The sequence below is a fragment of the Armigeres subalbatus genome, chromosome 3, assembly GCF_024139115.2.
Source record: "Armigeres subalbatus isolate Guangzhou_Male chromosome 3, GZ_Asu_2, whole genome shotgun sequence".
NCBI lineage: Eukaryota > Metazoa > Arthropoda > Insecta > Diptera > Culicidae > Armigeres > Armigeres subalbatus.
Genome location: NC_085141.1, coordinates 77,461,365 through 77,486,181, shown reverse-complemented (window position 1 = coordinate 77,486,181; position 24,817 = coordinate 77,461,365). Strand labels below are relative to the sequence as shown.

The following is a 24,817-nucleotide window of genomic DNA, read 5'->3' as shown; positions in this document are numbered from 1 at the left end:
CAATGTCGTTTGCCGTGACCAGTATACCATAATCAGGATCTTACTGGCATCAATCCTGATGTGCCGGTTGGTGTGTGTGTGTGTGTGTGTGTGTGTGTGTGTGTGTGTGTGTGTGTGTGTGTGTGTGTGTGTGTGTGTGTGTGTGTGTGTGTGTGTGTGTTTTTTTTTTTACAAGGGTTAAAGGCCATCAAAAATCTGCGCGACAGACACCTTGAGCATCCACACTATGCTCGAAGGCGAACAGGGATGGGCTCCTCCCGACCTGCTAAAATGTGCCTCCCGGATAAACCGGGTCCCTTATCCTCCTTGCCTCGATCCCCAGGGACCACGGGATGCTGCGACTACTTCAGGGGGGCTGTGCACATGCACTTCTTCTAAAATTCCGGCCCCTAGCTTAGGCTAGTTCGCCGACTGGCTTGCTGAGATCCACTGCTACGTTGTCTCGATCCCTCGGCGGTCGTGCCGCAAACTTCCTTACTCGAATCCTCCTGACTTCCCCCGGCGTCGAGGGTGGTCCACCAGTTCCGGTGAAGGAAACTTCCGCACTGATGGTGCCCGACTACCGGCGGCTATCGCAGGGGACGCTTTCGCGCATTGCGCCGACTTCGTCTTCGGGTTGCAGAGGTGGTCCGACAGTTCCGGTGGTGGATGACGTCCGCACTGGCGGTGCCTTACATACCCGGAAGCACTTCCTTCTTCTTTCTTCTTTCTTCAGCAGGTTGGCAATTCAAGTGCCGAGGTCGGTCCAACGATTCCGGTTGGCAGAAGACTTCCGGTTCGCTGGCGCCCTGACGACCCGAAACCAAACACTGCTCACTGTGCTGGATTTCGCTCCAAACCGACGCTTATTTGCTGGTCCCTTCTCCATTGACGCTGCAGCTCTGACAGTATTTGCGTCACGACTCTGCTTACTGCATTCCACGTACCCTCATCGCGACACATTCGCTCTGCGATGTTGTCCGCCCGTAGGGCAGGCATTCCTCTACGTACTTCAGCAAACCTTGGGCAATCGAATACCACGTGTTCTGGAGTCTCCTCTATGTTGATACACGCCGGGCAGGATGGCGATGACGCATGGCCACACCGATGCAGATAGTGACGGAAACAGCCATGTCCGGAAAGGAACTGTGTGAGGTAAAAGTTCACCTCTCCATGCTCCCTATTGTAACGAAAGCTTAGTTTGTTCGACGTATTGTTCACGCACAATGAAGTAAGAAGCGTTCTATGCCGACGGCGCGGCACTGGTTTTTCGGGTTTTTAGTTCAAACACTCTATTACGGTTAGAATAAAACTTTATTATTTATGTATCACTTGTTTGTACATTTATAAACTTTTTTTACATTTATAAACTTTCATTACACTCATTACAATTAACACTTTCGTATAATTATAAACTCGAATATTTTCGTTTTTCAAACTTTTGCACTATTTCCCGTATGACAATGTCTTTCCCAGAGATACTAACACTTTTTATTTATCGATACTTATTCTGAGACTCTAACACCGATTCTCGATTTTACCGCGACGGACATTTAACTGTTCACTTTTATCTTTTTCAAGAAGTTAATTAATTTAAACTTAGATCTCGATTCGTGCACCTGTCACGAGTGTCGAGGTGTCTAAGGGACAACCCTGATTCAATTGGAGTGTTCGGTAGGCCGGCTAGGGAAACCTAGAAAGCGCCGAATTCCAATAAAGGTGCTGCTGAATATTTGGGACTGGCCCTGACTCAATTGGAGTATTCGGTAGGCCGGCTAGGGAAACCTAGAAAGCGCCGAATTCCAATAAAGGTGCTGCTGAATATTTGGGACTGACCCCGACTCAATTGGAGTATTCGGTAGGCCGGCTAGGGAAACCTAGAACACTTAAACTTGAACATTGCTGTCTCACAGAGTAATGTTCAACAAGTCCCAAATGTTTAATAATGCATGATACTACTAAACCAACGGAGTTGTGAAAACATTCACTTAAAAATCTGTATTCGAACCCAGCATGGGTTCTTTGTAAAACAGCGTACCATACCGCCGATCAATTAACAGCTACCGCTTGTATTACTCTTTGATTTTAAGTATGCTCTTAAAAATCAATCAATCAATATTTTTCTCTTTCTTTCAACTGGGCTTTGAATTAAATTCCCCTTTCCCTAAAGAATCATTACCCCTTCGGGTCGGCTCTTCCTTTTCCCGAACCACTAAGACCCCAATATCAATATTTTTTTCAAGTTTATATTGGTAAGAACAAAATCATGTTCTCTCTGTTTTTCATACTGGGCAACAAACCCCTTTAAATCAATACACCTGTATACGTGTATGTAGATTCAATGAAGACTCTTATTGTCTCTATCATTTTGGCTAAGTTATTATTCCGCGCTCCTCACCCAAACAAATTCTTTCCTTAGTGTCCTATACATATGCGCCAATGCATCATCATCAATGACGATCGCGGCTATGTACCGCTATATCGTGCACTGTCCAATATGTGAGCACGTTTGAACATGTCAATCCACCGCGCTCCAGTTAAGTAAATCTGACTAAGCTGTTTTCGACGGTTTCGCCAAACCGTGATAAGGGTATGCGATATTTCACATAGCTTTTAAATTGATGAAAAGTAAATTAACCCAACAATTCCTACATGCAACATTTTTAATTTATGTTGATTGCTTAAATTACTTTGCGTTGAGTAATTGAATGTATTCGGCCTTGTTTTTACAATATCTCACTGCCATCGGTATTTAAAATTGTTTTAGGAAGGTGTCGGCACATAAGGCTGTGCATATCCTTCCATCCCATCGAGTTGAGCATATATAGTAGATTATGCTCAAATGTTTGCGCCGGAAAATCCGAGTAAATATATCGACCATTTCGATTTAACGGTCGAAAGTAAAATTAATTATACTATCAATAGTGATTTTATGCCACATTGACCCTTAATAACGTACTTGTCGTTCCATTACGTTGGGAAAGGTAATGAACGTTTCCCTGCGTACAATAATACAATAAAATTGAAATATGATGCTCCGTATGTGAATCGCCGGGCGTTGGTCCCTCACCAGTGGCAATGTTTTTGCCCTCTTGTATGTATATTATTTCGTATGCACGATCGTTTATTTTAATTTGTTTTGGATCAGCTGATCGCAAGTAAAATGGGTCAGCTGAGTCTGTCTCAAAGTTTTACGCTTTCTTCTATGTTTGGTTTAAAGATTCCTACGATATATCCCGTGATCTGATATGAGGAGTGATGAAGGATCTCAAGGCCGTTCATCTCCTCCCACGCAAACGAGGTGAAGGTTCATTAAGAAAATGATCCTTCGCTTGTTAGGTAGGCCAAAAACATATATATTTTTCAATTATTTAATCATTCAATGGTCCGTTGTTTATCAATCATTAACTATTATCTGTCATATCTGAATTTTACTTTCGGTGGAGTTTAGTGTTAGAATCTCTTGATGTTATTCGTTCTGTATGTGTTTTTATAAATTCTCTTAATAATAATTTCTTACGAAGTTTACTTTAAAGATCTTTGATATGGTTCGGCTAACATTTTTGAATTATGTATAATATTCCTTTGGAACATGAGCAGCTTTCTAATTTCATGTTTAAATCTAGCGTTATTTATAGGAACATAAAATTTACGATTGTAATTTTGTTATTCTTTAACACTTCTCTTGACCATGATTTAAATACATTGATACGATTCTGAGTTAATATATATAATTATTCCACAGCAATTTTCATGTTCCCTATTATTCTTCAAATTTATCATAACAATCATTTTTTTTTCTTGTAATCTTTAAATGCTATATAATTGTACGCGTTTGGCAATTTTTTCAAATATTTTGCCCTAATTCTTACTCTTTGTATTATCTCAAAATTATTTTTCACCCGTATCTTAGTGTTATATCAACTTATTTTATTAATAAAAAACACTTTTTTTTTGTTTGTTTGTTTTCTGACCATACTGCATCTATTACGTGTTCTTCTAATCTATCAAATCACCCTGTCATATCCTTTTTTTTTTCTTTCGTCGTGTGACCGTTTAATTTCCTCTAATCTTTTAAGTATTCTCATATTTGCACATAAACTTTCTCGAGAGTTTCTTACCTGATGATGCCTTCTCGAATCGCCTCGCCTTTACTTGGTGTTGCTCTTGTGTCCTCGTAATCATTCGTGTTGTTTATCACTTGGTTGGTTGTAAATCTCGAGTGCAGGGTGTGTTCCTAGTCTGTTGTTTGATTCTTCCGTATCGTCTTGTGCTTTCTGATGCCTTACTTGTTTCGCCTCTTAAGCTGCTCCTCTCGTGTGGGTTCCTTTGTACGGCCGTCTAAATTTGTAATCTTCGATGAAATTGTTTTGGCCAAGCCATGATGATGTTTTGGTAAATGATGTCTATTGTTTGTTGAGTGCAAAAATTGCTGTTGTACCGGCCACTTGTATAAATCTGACGTGATATCTCCAGCGGAGTAGAAGTAGCTCTGCTCTAGTTGTATTTCAATGATTTTCTGCATGTAACATTGTAATAGTTTGACGTTATTACAGTGCCTTTTTCAATAGTTTTAAGCTGCTTCCGTTCAGATAAGTTAGCAAGTCGTGATGAATTGACGTGTGTCACACTGCTTAAATGAATGGATTCTTAGATGTTGTACCGTTATCATGATGTTCGCATTGTTTGTGTTTGATTCGAAGTCTTTGTTGTTGCTTTTTGAATTTCGCTGTGTATTGGCTTCAGCTTGTGGAAATTTTGATTACTTGATAAGTTGCCTTTGTGTTAGCCCGCCTTCGCTGTAGTTTTAGGACCTCTGCTTTGAATTGACTTTTTGGGGCCGTCTGGTTAAATTGATGAACACTGTTGAATTGTTGATTGTTCTAAAATTTCGTCTTAACGTTGGTTTTATCTTTGTGAGGCGACTTGTATCTGCTCGTTCTGTCATTATTGTGTTACTTTAACTCTTCCAAAATCATCTCCAGGGGTTGAATTAAAATCTCTTCTTGCACTTTCGGTTGTGTATGATGATGCTCCTGAATATGTCCTTGCTTTCAGCTTTGTATAATGTCTTGTCATTCACTTATCTCCAATCGCCTTGTTGAATCCGCCTTTTTGTTTTCGTATGATGCATATCCGTCTTCGCCTGTTGTCACTTTAATTCGTATTGTTGATTTCGTATGATGTATTTAACACTTTCACTTCCTGGTTGAGTTCGCCTTCATTGATAACCTCCGAATATTTCGTCTTCTGTCTCCTGATCCCCCACACTCTCGATCTTCAACCCACCGTATGACCCGTCGTTCCGGTGATACCAATTAACTATGGTATGTATATCGTGAGCCGTTGATGTCCTCCTTCTCTGCCGATGTCGTCTGTTCGTCTTCATCTCGACCGTCTCTCGAATAAGTTGTGCATATTTAAATTTTCTCAAATTATTGTGAATAGTTCACTATCCTATAATTTTTATTGGACTTTGCAAATATAAGGACCTGCTCCTACAGTTTTTGTTACTTTTCACTTACTTTAGTTATTCGATTCGGTATTAATTCCTTGCTACCTTTTTACATGCTTAAGTTATTATATTTATCACATTTTATTATGAACCTTACTTACTATTATTATCATTTTTTTCGATTATTTTGTTTTCCCAGTATTATTCCCATTAATTAATACATTATCTTTGTGTTGTAGCAATGAATGTCTTCTGCAGGTTTTTGGGGACGTATAAATTCAATAAAAATTTCTTCCTGCAAAATACTTGTTGCTACGTCTATCGTGTTATACTTACTTCTTTAGTATTTAGGGCGGTTTTGGTTGAGAAATTGCTACAACCTCTCCCCCCTCATCGATCATGGCTTTAGGCGTGCTTCTGAAATGATACTCAATCCTTGCGATTAATTCATAGTATTTATAAACATTTTAAAATAAAAAACAAATGAAAATTTATTAGTTGTACTATAAACATATGTATATTAGTATGCAAAATTATAAGTTCCTAACTCAATTTGTTATGATTTAGTAAATTATCCTATGGTTATTTTTATTTATTTGATTATTACATAATAAAGAAATAATTACCAATTACCTTTAATTGAATTAATGTTTCCATTTTTTCGTATTAGATGTCTGAAATACTTTCCATTTTCAAAGTCCATGATATTTTTAGAGTAATCAAAGATAATAATTCCGTTCTGTTTCATGCTAAGGCTTTGATGGGTGTCCATTCAAGGTTTTTATGCAACTGTAACATTACTTCGTCATATTTTTGAAAACTACTTAATACATTTCCTTTTCCCATATTCAGTATATATTTGCTGATAAATATTGTTTCGTCTTCTGTTTGTTTTCCGTAATTTTCCTCTCCTTATTATCCATAGTGTTCGAAATAATTTGAGTGTCGGTACCTTCGTTTATTGTTGCTATTTGAGTGAGCTCATTTTCTTCTTTTATTTGGCTAATTGTGTCTTTTCTGTTCAACGTTCCATCGATTGTTGTTGTATTCTTTGGGTTGTTCAACCCAGTTTCTATGTCATTAGTATATATCAATTTTTCTTTTTGTCTGTGACTTATTTTTGTCTTGCATTTCCCCATTTTTAAATTCTCACCTTTATTTCTATGACGTTGCTCTTTATCTATGCTGTTCTTTTTATTATACTTCTCCTTTTTACTAATTCCTTGTGGATTGAATTCTAGTTTTCTTGCGCAACAAGAAATTTCTCCTTTGAAACAACATAAAAATATACCTATCACCCCTCCTATGACTGCAATGGACGTGGTAGTAAACCATGGATTCTTTAAAGGTGCATAAACTAAGTTTTGTAGGACAGTACGTTGATTCTTAAGTTGTTCGACGTTTATCCCTATATCAAATACTCTTTTCTTATCATAGAACGATGATAGAAGATGAAAACAATCAAATGTTTGGTATTAGTTATTGTATTTTTTTAAATCTGTTATTATGTATTTTCTCCAATTTGTTCCCATTTTTAATGATTGTTGTTTGTTCGCTAGGAAAAGCGAAAATTTCATAGGGGCCCTTCCATAAGGCCTGTAATTTTTTGTCCTGCACCCGTTGGGTTGGCTTGAACGAGAACCATATCTCCCCACATGGGCTGCCATTCGTCAGAGTTCTTATCGTAAATTTCCTTACGTTTTTCCTTCGATATTATTAAATTTTGTCTTGCATTTTCATGCAATCTTTTAAAAATTATTTTCATTTCTTTACTGTAGTCATCATAGTTTAATTCTGACTCGGTAATTGTATAAATTGATGACGGGATTCTTGCTTTTCTTCCATATAGGAGTTCGAACGGTGTATAATTCGTTGATCCGTTGTTTGTCGTATTATATTCAAACGAGAAGTAGTTTAAGTGTTGATCCCATAATTGTGGATTACCCCCTACAAATTGTCTGGGATACATTTTCAATTCTCTGTTAGATCTTTCTACTAAATTTGCCTGGGGGGGATAAGCACTAGTATTAGTCTTTTTAATTTTCAAAATTGTGCAAATGTGTTTGAAAAATTAACTCATAAAATTGATCCTTGGTCTGTAACCAATTCTAAGGGTGTCCCGTACTTGCAAATTAAATTTTCTACAAACGTTCTTGAAACAGTTTCGGCTTCTTGGTTGCTCATAGGTGATACCACCAGAAAACGTGTCAGGTCATCTTGCATGACAAGCCCATATTTGTTCCCCCATTCCGATTCCGGTAGAACTACAATATCCATGTATAATTTTTCGAATGGTTCACAAGCAGTGGTAGTAATTTTCATTGGTATTTTGTGTGATTTACCAATTTTATTCTTTTGACAAGAGGCACACTGCCGAACATAGTTGTCAATATCTCGAGCCTCATGAAATTCTCTAAGTATTGTTTCAATCTCATTAGTATTAATTTGAATTCGTTCGGAATCTGCGTTATATAGGCTGAAAACTAAGCCATATTTGGTTGCTAGAAATTGTAATATTTCTAATATATCAAACTGTTTTATTTTTCGAAACGATGTGACATGAATTTTATTTGAAGCTTTAATCATAGTTCCATTATCGCTTAAACATTTATCTAATTTCTGGAAAAACTTTCTGCTGTTGATTACTGAATTACTTTTCCCGTCAACAATTATTCCAAATATGTTTTCCTGTGGAATCGATAGTATTCCATTTTCGCTAAAGTCTTTTATTCCATGCGGTAAATTGGTGATTTGTGAAATTTCATTGTATTTTGATCTACTGTTCAAAATAACGATATTAATATCGGCTGAGTCATCCTTTAGTGATTTTGAAATTACTAATTGTTCTATGTCAATTGAATTTTCTTTAGATGATTCCAAATATTCTTCGTATGCGTTGGTCATATTGGAATCTTCAACGTCACAATTTTGTCTATATCATATGATTGAGTCATATCATCATTAATTTGATTTTGATCCGTTACAATAGGCAAGTTTTTGTCGTTGTCTATGTTTGTATTAGGCGAATTATTATCTTTTATTGCATTTACTGATTCAAACAAGTTGAGTTCCTGCTGTTTTTTAAGTTGCTGACGTGTAACAACAGCAATAATTTGTTCCTCTGATTCTGTGTTTTTGAGAGATTGATTTTCGGCAGTTGGAAGCCGAGATAAAAAATCTGCTACAATGTTCTCTTTTCCCTGTTTGTATCTAATGTCACATTCTAATCCTTGTAATTTCAATCTTAAGCGTGTGAGAATTGGCGAAGTTTCTTTTAAATGCCATAAAGAAATTAGCGGTCTATGATCCGTATAGACAATAAACCTCTGATGATATATGTAATGTCTGAAATGCTGAACTGCCCACACTATTGCGAGTAATTCTTTTCGATTGTATGATACCTTTTTCTGCTCCTATAAGACTCCTACTAGCATAAGCTATGGGTTTATCAATTGATTTTTCATTCGATAGTACCGCACCAATGCCATGTTCGCTCGCGTCGGTAGTAATAACAAACGTGTCTTTATAATTTGGTCTGGATAAGAGTGAGTCCGATGTTAAAAAGTTTCTCAGTTCCTCAAATGCTTTTTGGCAGTCATCCGACCAAACAAATTTAACATTTTTCCCCAATAATTCATTCAAGGGTTTCCGTTTCTCGGCTATTCCAGGTATGAATTTGCCATAGAAGTTCACAGTTCCTAAAAATGATCTTACTCCTTTCACTGTCTTGGGTACAGACATTTCTTTAATAACTTTAATATTATCATTTAATGGTCGTTTTCCATTTTTATCTACCATGTGTCCTAAGAATTTTAACTGAGTTTTCAGAATTTGACATTTCGTAGGCTCAATTTTCAAATTGTGCCTTCTAAGAGCTTCAAGTATTTTAATAAGATTTTCGTTATGTTCCTCTATTGTTTTTCCAAAAACAATGATGTCGTCTAAATAAACAATAGCTTTGACATCTTTAATCTCGTAAATTATTGTGTTCATTAATCTTTGAAATGTTGATGGACTGTTTCTTAGTCCCATTGGCATCCTTGTGAATTCAAAATGTCCTCTTGGTGTTGAGAAAGCAGTTTTGGCTGCATCTTTAGGGTGAATTGGAACCTGATAAAATCCTGACTTTAAGTCAATGGTTGAAAAATATGCACTATCCCCCAAATTGTCCATTATTTCATCTATTAATGGAATTGGATATACGAATGGTTTCGTAATCAAGTTTAACGCTCTAAAATCTACTACAATTCGATATTTCTTGTTTCCTTCTTCATCAAAATCTTTCTTCGGAATGCATAACACAGGTGCATTCCATGGACTTTTACTTGGCCTAATAATGCCTTGCTTGTACATTTCATCAATTTCTTCATTAATATGCTTCTTGGTAGATTCTGGAAATCTGTATTGTCGTTTATTAATTGGTACATTTGTTGTGGTTTCAATTTCATGCATTGCAGCATTCGTAATTGTAAGCTTATCTTCTTTCAAATAAAATACGTCGCTATATTTCGCCATAATTTCTTCTATCGCGTTGAAGTTAGGTTTCTTTAAATGCTTGAAGTCGATTATTTCTAGTAATTTACTACTGCGTTCATTGCCTCTTATTTGCTTTCGATTCTTGTTTTCTACCAAGCTGTAGTCTTGGTTGAGTCCAAATCCACAGGTTTCCATTGTATTTCTGAATTCTCTTCCCGATATTCGTTTTCTTCATATTCATCAATATCGTTGTCGCCCATATTATCATTCAATTTTTGTTCTGAAGATTCAATCATTGTAGTTTCGTCGTAATAATATTCATCTGCATGATCCGATCCATATTCCGGACTCATGTTGTTGATAACTTGATTTGGTTTACATATCTCATCATTATTATGCTGCCAATCATTTTCGGATTGGTTAAAATACGTGTTTTGATTGATCAATGTACTTGTTTGAATTTTGTTAATAGTATGCACGTACCTATTGTTGTTTCTACTTGATATCGAAACATCGAAATGGTTTGCACCCGCTTTCAAAGTAATTGTTCTGAAGTTTTCACTAATGTTTGATACATATTGTTTAAGGAATTCTATTCCAATGATACCTGGCATTATTAAATTGTCTACTAAGTGAAAAGTAGTTATAAATCTTATTCCATTGATAAGTAATTCTACGTCTGCTCTCCCAAGTGTTACTTTACTACCATTTTCTATACCCACTAGTGTAATTATCTCATCCGTATTAAAACTTTTAACGCCTACATAGCTTAATAAATCATATCTTAATAGGTTTACTGAAGAACCTGTATCTATTAAATATTTTACTTTATTCATGGGCTTGTCCACTGACGCCAACTCCATGAAATATTTATCATTATCATAAGTTAATTCCGTTGTAACTTGAGCTGCAATGTTTGAGTTTTGAATGTCTTGTGGCTTTTCTATATGACCACACGTTTTATCTGATTTTGCTACAAATACAAATCCCATGTCCTCGTTTAGTTTGGCTAATTTTCTGTCGTAAGTATAGCCTCCATTGTTGTCTTTATCTGCAGTGTACACTATGAATTCCTTATTGAATGTGTCTGCTATGTATCTTAAAATGTCTAAACTTAATGTGTCGAGTAAATCTTTAAAGGAGAATACTTGAATAATTTTCGCCATCTTGGAAAATTCTGGACCGTTATGGAATCCATCTATGAGTCCTTTGAAAAATACTTTCGAGTTAAAATCTGTTTCCTTAGTACCATTCATTAATATACCCCAAGTTCTTTTATTAGGAAATGAAAAAAATCTTCCATTTAAATGTGGTTTTAGACCATACGGAAGGTCGATGAAATTCTTCAGTTCTTTATAAGCTGATAGACTGTTAATTATTAAAAATGTAGCATCTTTTTCATATTCCTCAAGTATTTTTGTCGTCAATCTTATTGATATCTGTCTAAGCTGTGGCATTGCTTTTACAAACTCTTCGTAAGGATATGTTTTCCATGTATTATCTTTTGTGTCGACATTGAAGTTGATATTTTCTAGACCATCATTATGTGGGTTCCGAATTGATTCTTGTTGTTTGCAAAAAAGTTCAAATCTACCTGATTCATTCATTATTGGTTCAATTATTTCTGAGAATGATTCAGTTGTTTCGGGTTTCGAAGATTCTGTTGTGATAGATTCGGAATCTATATCGCTTTTAAAGTCATAATTCTGCTTATTCTGTTGGATAACCGAATCGATGTTTTTCTCGTACTTATCTCTTTCTTCATATTCTATTAAATCCTTGCTTACAAATCCGTAAACATTTAGAGAAGTGTTCTCTGATCTTTTAGTTTACAACGTGTTTCCTCGAAATTCATGTATATTGATTCGATATGCTCCTTAGCAAATTTGTACCCAATTTTGGCTGGTACTCCTAATTTATCCACCACGTGGAATTTTGTCGGTATGATTAGTTCTCCTATTGTTAAATGAATCCATATTGTTCCAATGGATGGCACTTGTTTACCATTTACGCATATCCATGCATGTTTGAATGGGTCTATTTTGTTGCTCCGACTTTGATTGCGGTGCTCTGATGAATGAAATTATAACAGATACTTGTATCCAAGTAGTATCTCTCATTGTATTGTGGATTTTCTGCGGTTGCCAGTTTCCAATAAAAACCGGTTGAAAAGCCTCCATACATAGGGCTTGTTGCAAATAATTTTCCTGTTTCTTCTTCTTCGTATTGTGCATCAGTATCATATACTTGTGTATAAAAACAGTGGGATCCGTCTATCTTTTTCCTATCCAAACCCCCATGGTTTAGTTTTTTTGCTTCTGATTGTATTCAAAATTTCGGTCATTCCAGTTTCCTTCACGTAATGGTTCGAATCTTCTGTTTTCAGAGTTTGAATTTCCGTTCGTATTAAAGTAATTTCTATTTCCGTTGTTTTGATGCGGTGATTCATTCCGATAATTTTGATTCGAATTGTTTCTATTGTTTTGGCTATGATTGTTGTCATATTGGTTACCGTTATTTCTGTAAGAATTTTGTTCAAAGTTGTTTCGTTCGTTGCGAGGGAATTGTAATGTCTGTCATTTCTTGAATAGTTATCATTTCGATTTCGATAACTATTATTATTCGGATATCCGTAGTTCTGATTTTGCTGGTAGTTATTAGATTGCCCATTGAAAAGGTTTCTGTCATTATTTCTATTCCTTTGATCATTTCTGTCGTCATGGTCAATGTTTCTGTTGCTGTAAAAATTGTTTCTGTTTCTGAAATTTCCGAAGTTTTTTCTTTGGTTGTTGAATTTTTGCTCTTCTTTTTCAAGTCTGTGTGATTCTGCAATATGAGCATCCTGCAATCTATGCTCAATTTGTTCTATCTGCTCCACATCTATACATTCCTCCTGCAGATAAGTTATCAAGTTTTCCAAACTATCCTCCTTATGTGCTTTGGCTAAGTTTTTCAAGTTTCTATTTTTAAGCCCTCCTAAGAAATGGAGTCGTAAGTTTCTGAGAGCGTATGAATTTTCCCCGCCCCCTCTGTTCGCTTCATATTCATCAATGTGTTGTTTCATAGTAAGCACCCTATCTTTGTAACTTTGAAAGGTCTCTGTTTTCCCTTGTTCCAACGTTTCAATCTTTTGAAACAATTCTTCTAATTTCAATTTTCCTTTGAATTCTCTTTGCAAATTATCTCTAATTTCTACCCAAGTATCGGCATGTATTCGTTTGAAATGCAATGCTGCTGGTCCTTTCAATTTGGATAATATTACATGAATGAGTTCCGTTTCGGTTTCATGGATCTCATTCTGATCATTCCTTGGTGGAATGAATTTTGCAAAATAGTCTGCTTGGAACAAAAAGCCATCCAATTCAGCTGCTGTTCCTCGAAATTCTGGAATGCATTTAATTGCTTTTTCTGTGGGGAATTCGTAAGCCATTTTGTTCAAGAATGATTTGTATACCGGCTCAAATTTAACACTAAATTCTTGTAGCTCGTTTAATATCAAAGATTTGGTATCGATTTCAGATTGATCAGCGTTATTTAATGTAGATGATAAAAGATTAGGATCACGTATTGGTCCAAAATATAAATCTGTGCCAGATATGGACACGTTCAGATTCGAAAAATCCTCAATACTAATTGGAAAATGATCTTCACTAACACTTACACGTCTATTCCTCAAATTATGAAATTTTCCTGCTTGAATTTCAGAGTTCTTTTCCGTATTTCTTTTTGTTTTGGTATTTTCTAATATTTGAATACAATTTTCATATTTCTTTTCACAATATCCAGTTTATCTGTTAAATCATTCCAAATTTCAGTTTCGTTTAATTGTTCATATTTTTGGACAATGTTCTCGAATTCTTCTAACGCCGCTTTTAAGATTTCTGATTTATGAAAAATACCCTGTAAAGACCTTGTTCTGGTTCTATTTTTGTTTAAATTATCGAATTCCTTAAAAAAGAATTCTCGAATTTGTTCTAATTGTTCAGAGTCTTTTTCAAATGAATCGTCCAAACTTGACATTTATTTGAATAATGTCAAAATCAGCAAATATTTTCACTATTGATGATGAGAAATAATATCCAACATGTTTTAAGGCATTCAAATTAAAGAAAAAGGTTTGTTACTTACCATATTAAAATTCCATGTATTATTGTTGTTTCCATATCTAAGACCTGGTGCTCGATCTTGTGGTCGTTTTTTTGTATTTTTTCTCCGCAAAACCACTTCTACTTATCTGATGTTTGTTCTTATTTTCTTCGGCACTGATTTTCACTTAATCAAAAATTAGCGTTCCTCTGTTGCGAAAACAGTCTTTTTCCGCTGTCACCATATGTAACGAAACTTAGTTTGTTCGACGTATTGTTCACGCACAATGAAGTAAGAAGCGTTCTATGCCGACGGCGCGGCACTGGTTTTTCGGGTTTTTAGTTCAAACACTCTATTACGGTTAGAATAAAACTTTATTATTTATGTATCACTTGTTTGTACATTTATAAACTTTTTTTACATTTATAAACTTTCATTACACTCATTACAATTAACACTTTCGTATAATTATAAACTCGAATATTTTGCACTATTTCCCGTATGACAATGTCTTTCCCAGAGATACTAACACTTTTTATTTATCGATACTTATTCTGAGACTCTAACACCGATTCTCGATTTTACCGCGACGGACATTTAACTGTTCACTTTTATCTTTTTCAAGAAGTTAATTAATTTAAACTTAGATCTCGATTCGTGCACCTGTCACGAGTGTCGAGGTGTCTAAGGGACAACCCTGATTCAATTGGAGTGTTCGGTAGGCCGGCTAGGGAAACCTAGAAAGCGCCGAATTCCAATAAAGGTGCTGCTGAATATTTGGGACTGGCCCTGACTCAATTGGAGTATTCGGTAGGCCGGCTAGGGAAACCTAGAAAGCGCCGAATTCCAATAAAGGTGCTGCTGAATATTTGGGACTGACCCCGACTCAATTGGAGTATTCGGTAGGCCGGCTAGGGAAACCTAGAACACTTAAACTTGAACATTGCTGTCTCACAGAGTAATGTTCAACAAGTCCCAAATGTTTAATAATGCATGATACTACTAAACCAACGGAGTTGTGAAAACATTCACTTAAAAATCTGTATTCGAACCCAGCATGGGTTCTTTGTAAAACAGCGTACCATACCGCCGATCAATTAACAGCTACCGCTTGTATTACTCTTTTGATTTTAAGTATGCTCTTAAAAATCAATCAATCAATATTTTTCTTTCTTTCAACTGGGCTTTGAATTAAATTCCCTTTCCCTAAAGAATCATTACCCCTTCGGGTCGGCTCTTCCTTTTCCCGAACCACTAAGACCCCAATATCAATATTTTTTCAAGTTTATATTGGTAAGAACAAAATCATGTTCTCTCTGTTTTCATACTGGGCAACAAACCCTTTAAATCAATACACCTGTATACGTGTATGTAGATTCAATGAAGACTCTTATTGTCTCTATCATTTTGGCTAAGTTATTATTCCGCGCTCCTCACCCAAACAAATTCTTTCCTTAGTGTCCTATACATATGCGCCAATGCATCATCATCAATGACGATCGCGGCTATGTACCGCTATATCGTGCACTGTCCAATATGTGAGCACGTTTGAACATGTCAATCCACCGCGCTCCAGTTAAGTAAATCTGACTAAGCTGTTTTCGACGGTTTCGCCAAACCGTGATAAGGGTATGCGATATTTCACATAGCTTTTAAATTGATGAAAAGTAAATTAACCCAACAATTCCTACATGCAACATTTTTAATTTATGTTGATTGCTTAAATTACTTTGCGTTGAGTAATTGAATGTATTCGGCCTTGTTTTTACAATATCTCACTGCCATCGGTATTTAAAATTGTTTTAGGAAGGTGTCGGCACATAAGGCTGTGCACTATACACCCACGTCGACACATTGGGGATGAGCCGGTGGGTCCACCTTCCATTATCCGCATTGTCCCACTCCTGCTGCCACTTCACCATAGAGTCCAGTCTCACCGTCTTCCTCACATTTCTGGTATCTCTCCGTTGGTAACACTCGATATCCTCTGCTAGGGTTATCCAGATTGGAATCATCCCTGCGATAACGCAAACTGCCTCCGAGGAAATGGTTCGGTACGCACTCGCGACTCGAACGGCCATTAGGCGAAACACGCTGTTTAACTTTCTGCGGTTACGTTTCGTCTTGAGCGCAGCTCCCAGGCTGGAGCTCCGTACCTCAGTATCGAGGATGCTACTGCTGCCAGAAGACGCCTACTGCTGCTTTTAGGACCACCCACGTTCGGCATGATCCTTGCAAACGCACTGACCATTTTAGATGTCTTTTCGCAGGAATAGTCTACATGGGTGTTGAAATTCAACCGGTCGTCGATCATCACTCCTAGATGCCTCAAAGCCCGCACGGACGGTATGTTGTGCCCTCCTATGGTAAGCTGAATCCGCTGGATCTCGCGGCAGTTGCTAACCAGCATCACTTCTGTTTTGTGGTGAGCAAGCTGCAGTTTGACTCCATTCATCCAGTTTTCAACTGCGTCGGTCGTCTCCGCCACCAGCATTTCTACCTCTTCCAGCGACTCTCCGGTTATCGTTAGAACGACATCATCCGCGAATCCGAAAATCTTCACGCCTTTGGGCAACTTCAGTTTTAGAACTCCGTTATACATAATGTTCCACAGCGTCGGGCCTAGAATGGAACCTTGCGGAACACCTGCGGTGACCCTAATCGACTTCTGCCCAGAATTCGTTTCGTAAACCAGGATCCGGTTCTGGAAGTAACTTTCAATGATTCTACACAAGTAGTCAGGAACCCGCATACCGTGCAGCGCTGCGGCGATAGCCTCCCAGCTGGCACTGTTAAAAGCGTTTTTGACGTCAATCGTTACTACAGCGCAGAATCGATTGCCGCGCCTCTTCTTCTTGGCCGCTTTCTCTGAAACTTCAATGACCGTCCTGATTGCGTCCACCGTCGATCTGCCTTTTCGGAATCCGAACTGCATTTCCGATAAGCCAGTCTCGCCTTCAGTGAACTGCGTCAGCCGATTAAGGATAATCCTTTCCAGAAGCTTCCCCAGTGTATCCAGCAGGCATATGGGCCTATACGATGCTGGATTCCCCGGCGGTTTCCCTGGTTTCGGCAGCAGCACTAGTTTCTGGATCTTCCACCTATCCGGAAAGTTACCATCTGCTAGGCAATTCTGCAGCACCATCCTAAACAAATCTGGAAACGCCAGTATCGCAGTTTTTAGAGCCACGTTTGGAATTCCATCCGGACCCGGAGCTTTCTTCATCTTCAGACCTTTCGCCACTGATGACAGCTCGTCGTTGGAGACTTGCATACCTGCAATGGTTACTCCGTCTTCATCTACGTACGGTGTAGGTGGCCACATCGTAGAATCATGCTGCGGGAAGAGACCATCAACGATGATCTTCAGCTTGTCCGGACACATTTCCGCTGGCGTCGCTGGACCCCTGATCCTCGCTGTTACGACCCGATAAGCGTTGCCCCAAGGATCAGCGTCAGCTTCTCGGCACAACTCCTTGAAGCAGTTGGATTGGCTGACTTTAATCTCCCGTTTGAAGGCCGATCTAGCTTCACGGAAGATTATCTTACGCACCTCTCTGACTGTTTCAGACCTTGCTCTCTGAAAGTGTCTTCTGGCTCTGAGACACGCAGCACGAAGGCTAGCAAGAGTATCGTTCCACTAGTAATTTAGCCGCCGGCTTTTCCTTGGCTCCAGTCTCCTTGGCATCGTCGCATCGCATGCCCTCGCAAGAGTTTCTGTCAGCTCGTCTGCATCGAGATTTGTAGCGCCGCTGTCAGCTTGGAGTGCTTCGATAAAAAGATCTTTGTCGAAGTCCTTCGCCTTCCATTTTCGCCCGCTATTCCTAATCTCTCGCCGTACCGTCGGCATTCGTGTTCCAACACAATACCGGATCGCCTGATGATCACTATGTGTATAGTCCTCACTAACTCTCCAGTTCATGTTCCTCACCAGCGACGGACTACAGAACGTGACGTCGATGATGGACTCCCTGCCATCTCTGCGAAATGTACTAACGGTACCTTCGTTGCACATCCTGACGTCCAGCTTTGCCAACGACTCCAGCAAACTGTAACCTCTGGGGTTAGTCAGCCTGCTTCCCCACTCCACTGCCCAAGCGTTGAAGTCGCCTCCTATGATTACCGGTTTTCGGCCGATCAGCTTCTCCGTGAGTGAGTTCAGCATCCGGTTATACTGCTCCAAAGTCCATCTTGGGGGTGCGTAGCAGCTACACACGAAGATCCCGTTGATTTTGGAGATAACGAAACCTTCGCTTGAGCTGTCTACCACTTCTTGAATAGGGAATTTGCCCATCACTTGGATAGCTGCAATCCCCGATGAATCCGCCACCCAGTTGTGTGTGTGTGTGTGTGTGTGTGTGTGTGTGTGTGTGTGTGTCTGTGTGTGTGTGTGTGTTTGTGCGTTTTTTACAAGGGCCATTAAAAATCTGTGCGACAGACACCTCTAAGGCGAACAGGGCTGGCTTCCTACCTGACCCTGGCTTAGGCAGTTGGTCGACTGGCTTGCTGAAATCCACTGCAACGTTGTCTCCATCCCTCGTCGGTCGTGCCACAAACTCGGTCCACCAGTTCCGGTGAAGGAAACTTCCGCACTGATGGTGCCCCGACTATCGGCGGCTATCGCAGGGGACGCTTCGTTCAACAAATTTTCGAAGTGCTTCTTCCACCTGGCTGCCACCATAGTCTTGTCTGTCAGCAAATTCCCTTCTCGGTCATTGCACATGGCGAGCACTGGCGCAGCCTTATGCCGCGCGCCAGTGACTGTTGCGTAAAACCACCGCACATCGTTTCTATCCATGTTCCCCTGCGCTTCAGCTATCACACTCTCTTCGTGTTGCCTTTTTTTTTGCTACACTGTACCGCTCTCTTTTGGAATGGATACGAGCCACTAGCATTCGACTCCTAGCAACATTTTTCTCGCCCGACACTCGCTGGCACTCTTCATCAAACCAACCATTTCGTTGGCGTCGCTGTGCAATACCTAACACTTCCTGCGCTATTGTAGTCTCACCTTCGAGGATATTTTCCCACAATCTGTTGACGTCGCCAGATCCGGTGGCATCTCCTATCCGCTCGTCCAGCTTGTGATGGTACGGTTCAGCAACTTCTTCAACTGACAAGCGTTGGATATTGAAACGCAGCGTTCTGTTGTTTCGTGAATTCGTGACGCAGGAAAGTCGTCTGAATTTATGCAACTACAAGGTATGATCCGAGTCAATGTTCGAACCTCTGAAGGACCTTACATCTATAGCATCCGAGAAATGTCGTCCGTCGACCAGCATGTGGTCTATCTGTGAACAAGTGTCTCCACTCGGATGTTGCCATGCGTGTGGAAATTCTTACGTGCGAAGTAGGCTCTGCTTATTGCCATCCCTCTAGCAGCAGCAAAGGTTACAAGTCGCAGACCGTTATCGTTGGTAGCGGAATGAAGGCTTTCCGTACCAATGACAGGGCGAAAGAAACTTTCTCTCCCGATGACAATCTTTACATCGCGTGTAGGGCACTCTCCGTAGGCCTTATCAAGGCTCTCATAGAACTCATCCTTCACGTCATCAGGCTTATCGTTCGTTGGGGCATAGATGCTGATCAGGCTACAGTTGAAGAATTTCATTCTCAACACGCAAATGCAGTCGCATATCAGTTCCACCGCTTAACACGCTTCATCTGCTTCCCGATCACCATGAAGCCAACTCCTCGTACTGCTCTGTCACCGACACCATAGTAGGTGTGGTACTTGAATGAAGTGTTCACTATGGGATCTACCGCCCGGAATTCTCCAGTTCTGGGCCACCGTATTTCCTGGATTGCTGCCACAATCACGCCGACCATTGTCCTTTATTCGTTGCCTGGTCTATTTCCGTTGAATCAATTTGCTCTACTTTTGCCTTTCTTGTTTTAGTTAACATCCACAGTATGACATTTGGACCATGCAGCATAAGAACAAATTATTAGTTCCATATAAAGCCTGTCCACGTTAAATTTCGGACACTAAAATAATGACAGCAGAAATAAATTACACATAATTCAACAAAACCAATTATTTATTTCAGTATAATAGAGTTATATCTACTGTAAAACAACTTGATTGAGATGTCAATCCTTCTTTCTGTAAAATTCTCGAACTTTCTGTGGTACACCAGCCATGAGGTTCCGTACAGTATCCTCAGACACGCTAGCGGTGGCACCTCTCCATCGTCGCTTAAAATCATCAATATCATTTGCTTTCTTCTTAGTTTCGAAGAGTTTTCGCTTAACTAAAGCCCAGTAATGGGGCGAAGTTCTGGACAGTTTGGTGGGTTGGCTGTTCTTGGCACAAAGTTGACCTCTTGTGCCTTATACCATTCCAGGACGGATTTAGCATAGTGACAAGAGGCCAAATCAGGCCAAAACAAAGCTGGAGAGTCATGGCATCTGATAAATGGTAACAACCGCTTTTTCAGACACTGTTCTTGGTACACGTCCTTGTTTATAGTGCCGGTAGAAACGAAACTTTTAGATTTTCGTCCACAGCTACATATGGCCTGCCAAACCAAATACTTTTTGGGAAATTTGGACAACTTTTTTGTTCGAAAGTGCTCGGCAACGGCGTTCTTTTGCATTGCGGTATAAAAAGCCAGACCCGGAAGCTGTTTAAAGTCCTCTAGCACATATGTTTCGTCATCCATTATGACACAAGAAATTTTTTGCAAAAACTCTCTATAAAGCTCCTTAGCACGACTTTTTGCAGTGGTATTTTGCTTGTCATCACGGTTGGGTACCTTTTTCACTTTGTACGCCTTCATTCCATGCCTCTGCTTCACTTTTTGTACATATGATTTTGACCTTCCAACTTTACGGACCACATTTCGTACCGAAAGGTTGGGATTTTTCTCAATAATGGCTACCACCTTCTTGTCCATTTGTCGTGAACATACTTTCCGGTTTGTTCCACTTCCAACTTTCCGATCAACAGTCAAGCGTTGATCAAATATTTTACAAACACTAAACACAGTACTTTTCGGAATTTTTAGTCTCTTGGCAAGATCGCGTATCGACAACGTCGGGTTTTGCTGCCGTTCGTGCAAAATGCGTTTGCGCACTTCTACTTGATTCGACGCCATGTCACCAAATGCAAGAAGAATGTAAACATTTTATACCACGGAACAAAGAGGAGAGTTCCAGCTTTCATATTAGAGAAATGTTTCTGCGATCCGTGAAATATTTCAAAAACAACGCTGAAAAAAAAGGTGTCTGAAATTAAACGTGGACAGGCTTTAATCTTAAAATGTAATTAAAAATAGTTCCATGACTCCAAAAATTCTGAAAAATTAGGCTTTAGATCAGTTTTTCTTGCAGATTCAGAATATGTTAAAACATCGACACTCCTAAACAACCCATTTTGTAATATTCTGATTTATATTAATGCTAAAATTACACAAACTTTAATGCGGAAAGCGGTTACGCAACCAATCGGTCCTGATTCTGCATAGTTGTTTGAGACTTCCAAAAAATTACTGATTAAAAATAATAATAATAAAAATTCCCCACTTTAAGAAACGTTTAATTACACCAAACGTATTATACTAATATCTGACAACTTTTTAAATAGATTTCAGCTCTTCAACAGGTAGCCTTCCAAATCTTGAAGAACCAAACCCAACCCGAACAATAATAATGATCGAAGCAAAAGCGGTGGAAGATATTAGGGCATGCAATGTTCTTCTTCTTCTTATTGGCATTACATCCCCACACTGGGACAGCGCCGCCTCGCAGCTTAGTGTTCATTAAGCACCTCCACAGTTATTACTGTGAGGTTTCTAAGCCAGGTTACCATTTTAGCATTTGTATATCATGAGGCTACCACGATGATACTTTTATGCCCAGGGAAGTCGAGACAATTTCCAATCCGAAAATTGCCTAGACCGGCACCGGGAATCGAACCCAGCCACCCTCAGCATGGTCTTGCTTTGTAGCCGCGCGTTTCACTGCACGGCTAAGGAGGGCCCCTCGGCATGCAATGTATTTAATGTAAATGAAGGTTGATGATGGAACCTATCCCATTGAAAAGGATATTTTCAGCTTTGTAATACACTCCTCACATTTCACATAAACGATAAAAGCATCAGTATTCTGATTCATAGATTTAATCGCATTTTGATCAAGGTCATGCACGTCGTTTGAAACGAGACCGGATTCTTGGTAGATCAAATTATGTACTCCAAAATGTTGAAACAACTCCTTCGACGTCCTCACGTCTGTGGAGCGGACGTCCTAACGTCCCAAACTAGCTCGCCTCGTTGGGGTTTCTCAGGGTCGGTTTGAACCTGCTTAGGGGACACACAGAGACAAAGGTGGAGCAGCGGACAACCACAATGAGCCAAGACAATCCCATGCAGTTCAGGACTAGTAGTTCAAATGAAGGAACATAATTGTTACATTTTACTTAATTTCATTTAATTTTCTTTTTTCATTCTTAGAATTAGTAGTTAGTTCGGGTTAGTAAGAATCGTTGCGGCCGTTTACAAATGTGAGCTCATACCTTGGATGTTTGGCGGGGATCCGCCGGCGAGATGATGGGAAGCGATGGTCTGGCCCATTCCGGCGTCGGCAGGGGAGTGCCTGATTCCCCAGGTTGCTTGGTGCCTCACAAGGGGGGGGGGTTCGGATTCGGCCGCGGAAGGGCTGCAACTTCGGCTTCCGTGGCGCCCCAAGGACGAGGGTCGATTTCGGCCGAGGTAGAGCTGGATCTCCGGGTCGCTTTGCGCTTGGCACGATGATACTGGGACTTCCGTAGGGTTCACGCCGGGGCTAGTTCCCACTGGGGTGACAGGATGTGCCCGTCCGATGCGGAGCTTCGCCGTCGGCTCGAAAAGGGGTTTATTTACTCCGGCGATTTTACGAGCGGCCGGGCTGGAGATGAGTATTCCAAAATGGACGAATGGACAGTGTTCGTACTCGCAGAGGTTCGTTCCGCGATGGGCACGAAAGACCACGTGGCTAAGTGCGTAGCAGCGGCTCACTTTTCTTGGTGTTCGTACGCGGAAATGGGTGTACTCCTTCCAAAAAGGATCGGTCGGCCTAGGATCCACGCCGGGCTCAGAACCGTTCCTAGCGCTCACAATTAACTCGGGCCAACACTTTCACAGGGCTATCAGCACTGCCTCTTCGAAGGTTGCTTTCACTCGGTCGGTGGGTTTTACGAGTCTCGCTGTGTCCAGTCGAGAAGGTGGTTTCGGTCACGGACGGCGAAATTTACCGTCCGGAACCAGTATTTTGGGATTTGGCCGATTGCACCACGTTTCTCGATGCTCTTCTCTTTTTTTTCACGTTCAGCAGAAATTCACTCCTCTTTCTCGAGCGTTCACCAACCGACTACCCCGTCTATCGCCCTGCTTTCCTCCTTCCTCGCTCCCTCTTTTTCTTTTCGCCCCGGATCTGCTTCCAATCTTCCAATCGCCTCGATGGTAGGGGTGGTAGCAGCGTTAGTGGGTACACGATGAAGACGGAATACACAGGTAGTCGGCAATTTACCCGTGTATTCCGCCTTTTTGGGTACTTCATGCGTAGTCTCACAATTTTTGGGTTTTCTTTATTAGTTAAGGGTTATATGCATGGGTGTCTCATTGTTGACGCATTCGGTAACAATTGCCTCTCCGATGGGGGAAAAATTGAGCCTTCGTAAAGGCTTAATTTTTCCACTCATATGGCAAGGTACTGCGGGTAATCAGTCAACGTTCTTTTGGACACCAGTTTTGTAATTCAATAATAGGGAGGCGGTTTGGATCTAAAAATATTTAAATGCTCGTACCCGTTTGCATTCACTGCACTTGATAAATGAACTTTCTTGACAAAGGCTGTTATTGATTGATGCAATGTCCGGTTTTATCTACAACTATATATTTCTTCTTCACTACACTATTTTCTGAGAAAAAAATGAACTTCTATTAAGGATCCCAGGGATAAGCTTACTTCCCTTTAAGATCCTGTGAATCATTAACGTTTAGAAACTAGGTAATACTCATTCACTCATCCTTTTCATCTACATTCAGTGGGCCCTAACTCATTCCGAAGACTGTCATTCCTGCTTTTATTCATGGTATAATTATTCTAACTGTCTAAACTAGTTCAATCAAAGGTAATTGCCTATTTCCGGGGATTAAACCACCCGACTTGGACGTTAATTTACAATGTTATGGAAACTCATATGTGAATATGTACGTTATGTGGAAGATATTGATTTGAAAAATGTATTGGAGGTAACCACTTTCCCTTCGATGGGACTCGAACCCATGACCCTACAGTACGCTAGACTGGTGCTTTAACCAACTAAGCTACGAAGGACCTCCGTCGGCCTTCGCAACCTAGCGGCTACTGAACGAGCTCGAGATTCCCCAAATTGGACGCATAGTCAAATCACTCGCAATCCATTTCTCAAGCCAATACTTCCACATGTGTATTGTACACGTCCACATTAGAGGAGCGTGAGTATTTAGAATGTCTGGCTGCTATACACATTCTTCATCAGCAACGGTACTGATCAAGTGAGGTTGTGTAAGCTATTTGCCAGTCGGTCGTCAAGCTCAGACCCGACCGCATTGCGTAGGCAAGAGCACGCAACTCAAGTTCAGTTCAATCAAAGGTAATTGCCTATTTCCGGGGATTAAACCACCCGACTTGGACGTTAATTTACAATGTTATGGAAACTCATATGTGAATATGTACGTTATGTGGAAGATATTGATTTGAAAAATGTATTGGAGGTAACCACTTTCCTTCGATGGGACTCGAACCCATGACCCTACAGTACGCTAGACTGGTGCTTTAACCAACTAAGCTACGAAG

General features: G+C 39.8%; 1 protein-coding gene and 1 long non-coding RNA gene across 2 annotated transcripts in view; one reads left to right on the top strand and one right to left on the bottom strand.

Annotated features, from left to right (window-relative positions):
• The window catches only part of LOC134224359 (ATP-binding cassette sub-family G member 1), a 204,972-nt gene that overhangs the window by 8,938 nt on the left and 171,217 nt on the right, over nt 1-24,817 (top strand). The gene's annotated exons all lie outside the window — the stretch shown is intronic.
• LOC134219930 (uncharacterized) lies at nt 22,412-23,396 on the bottom strand. Its single transcript, XR_009981717.1, has 2 exons — nt 22,996-23,396; nt 22,412-22,885 (listed from the first exon to the last, which is right to left on the bottom strand). It is a non-coding gene; the product is annotated as an uncharacterized LOC134219930 (long non-coding RNA).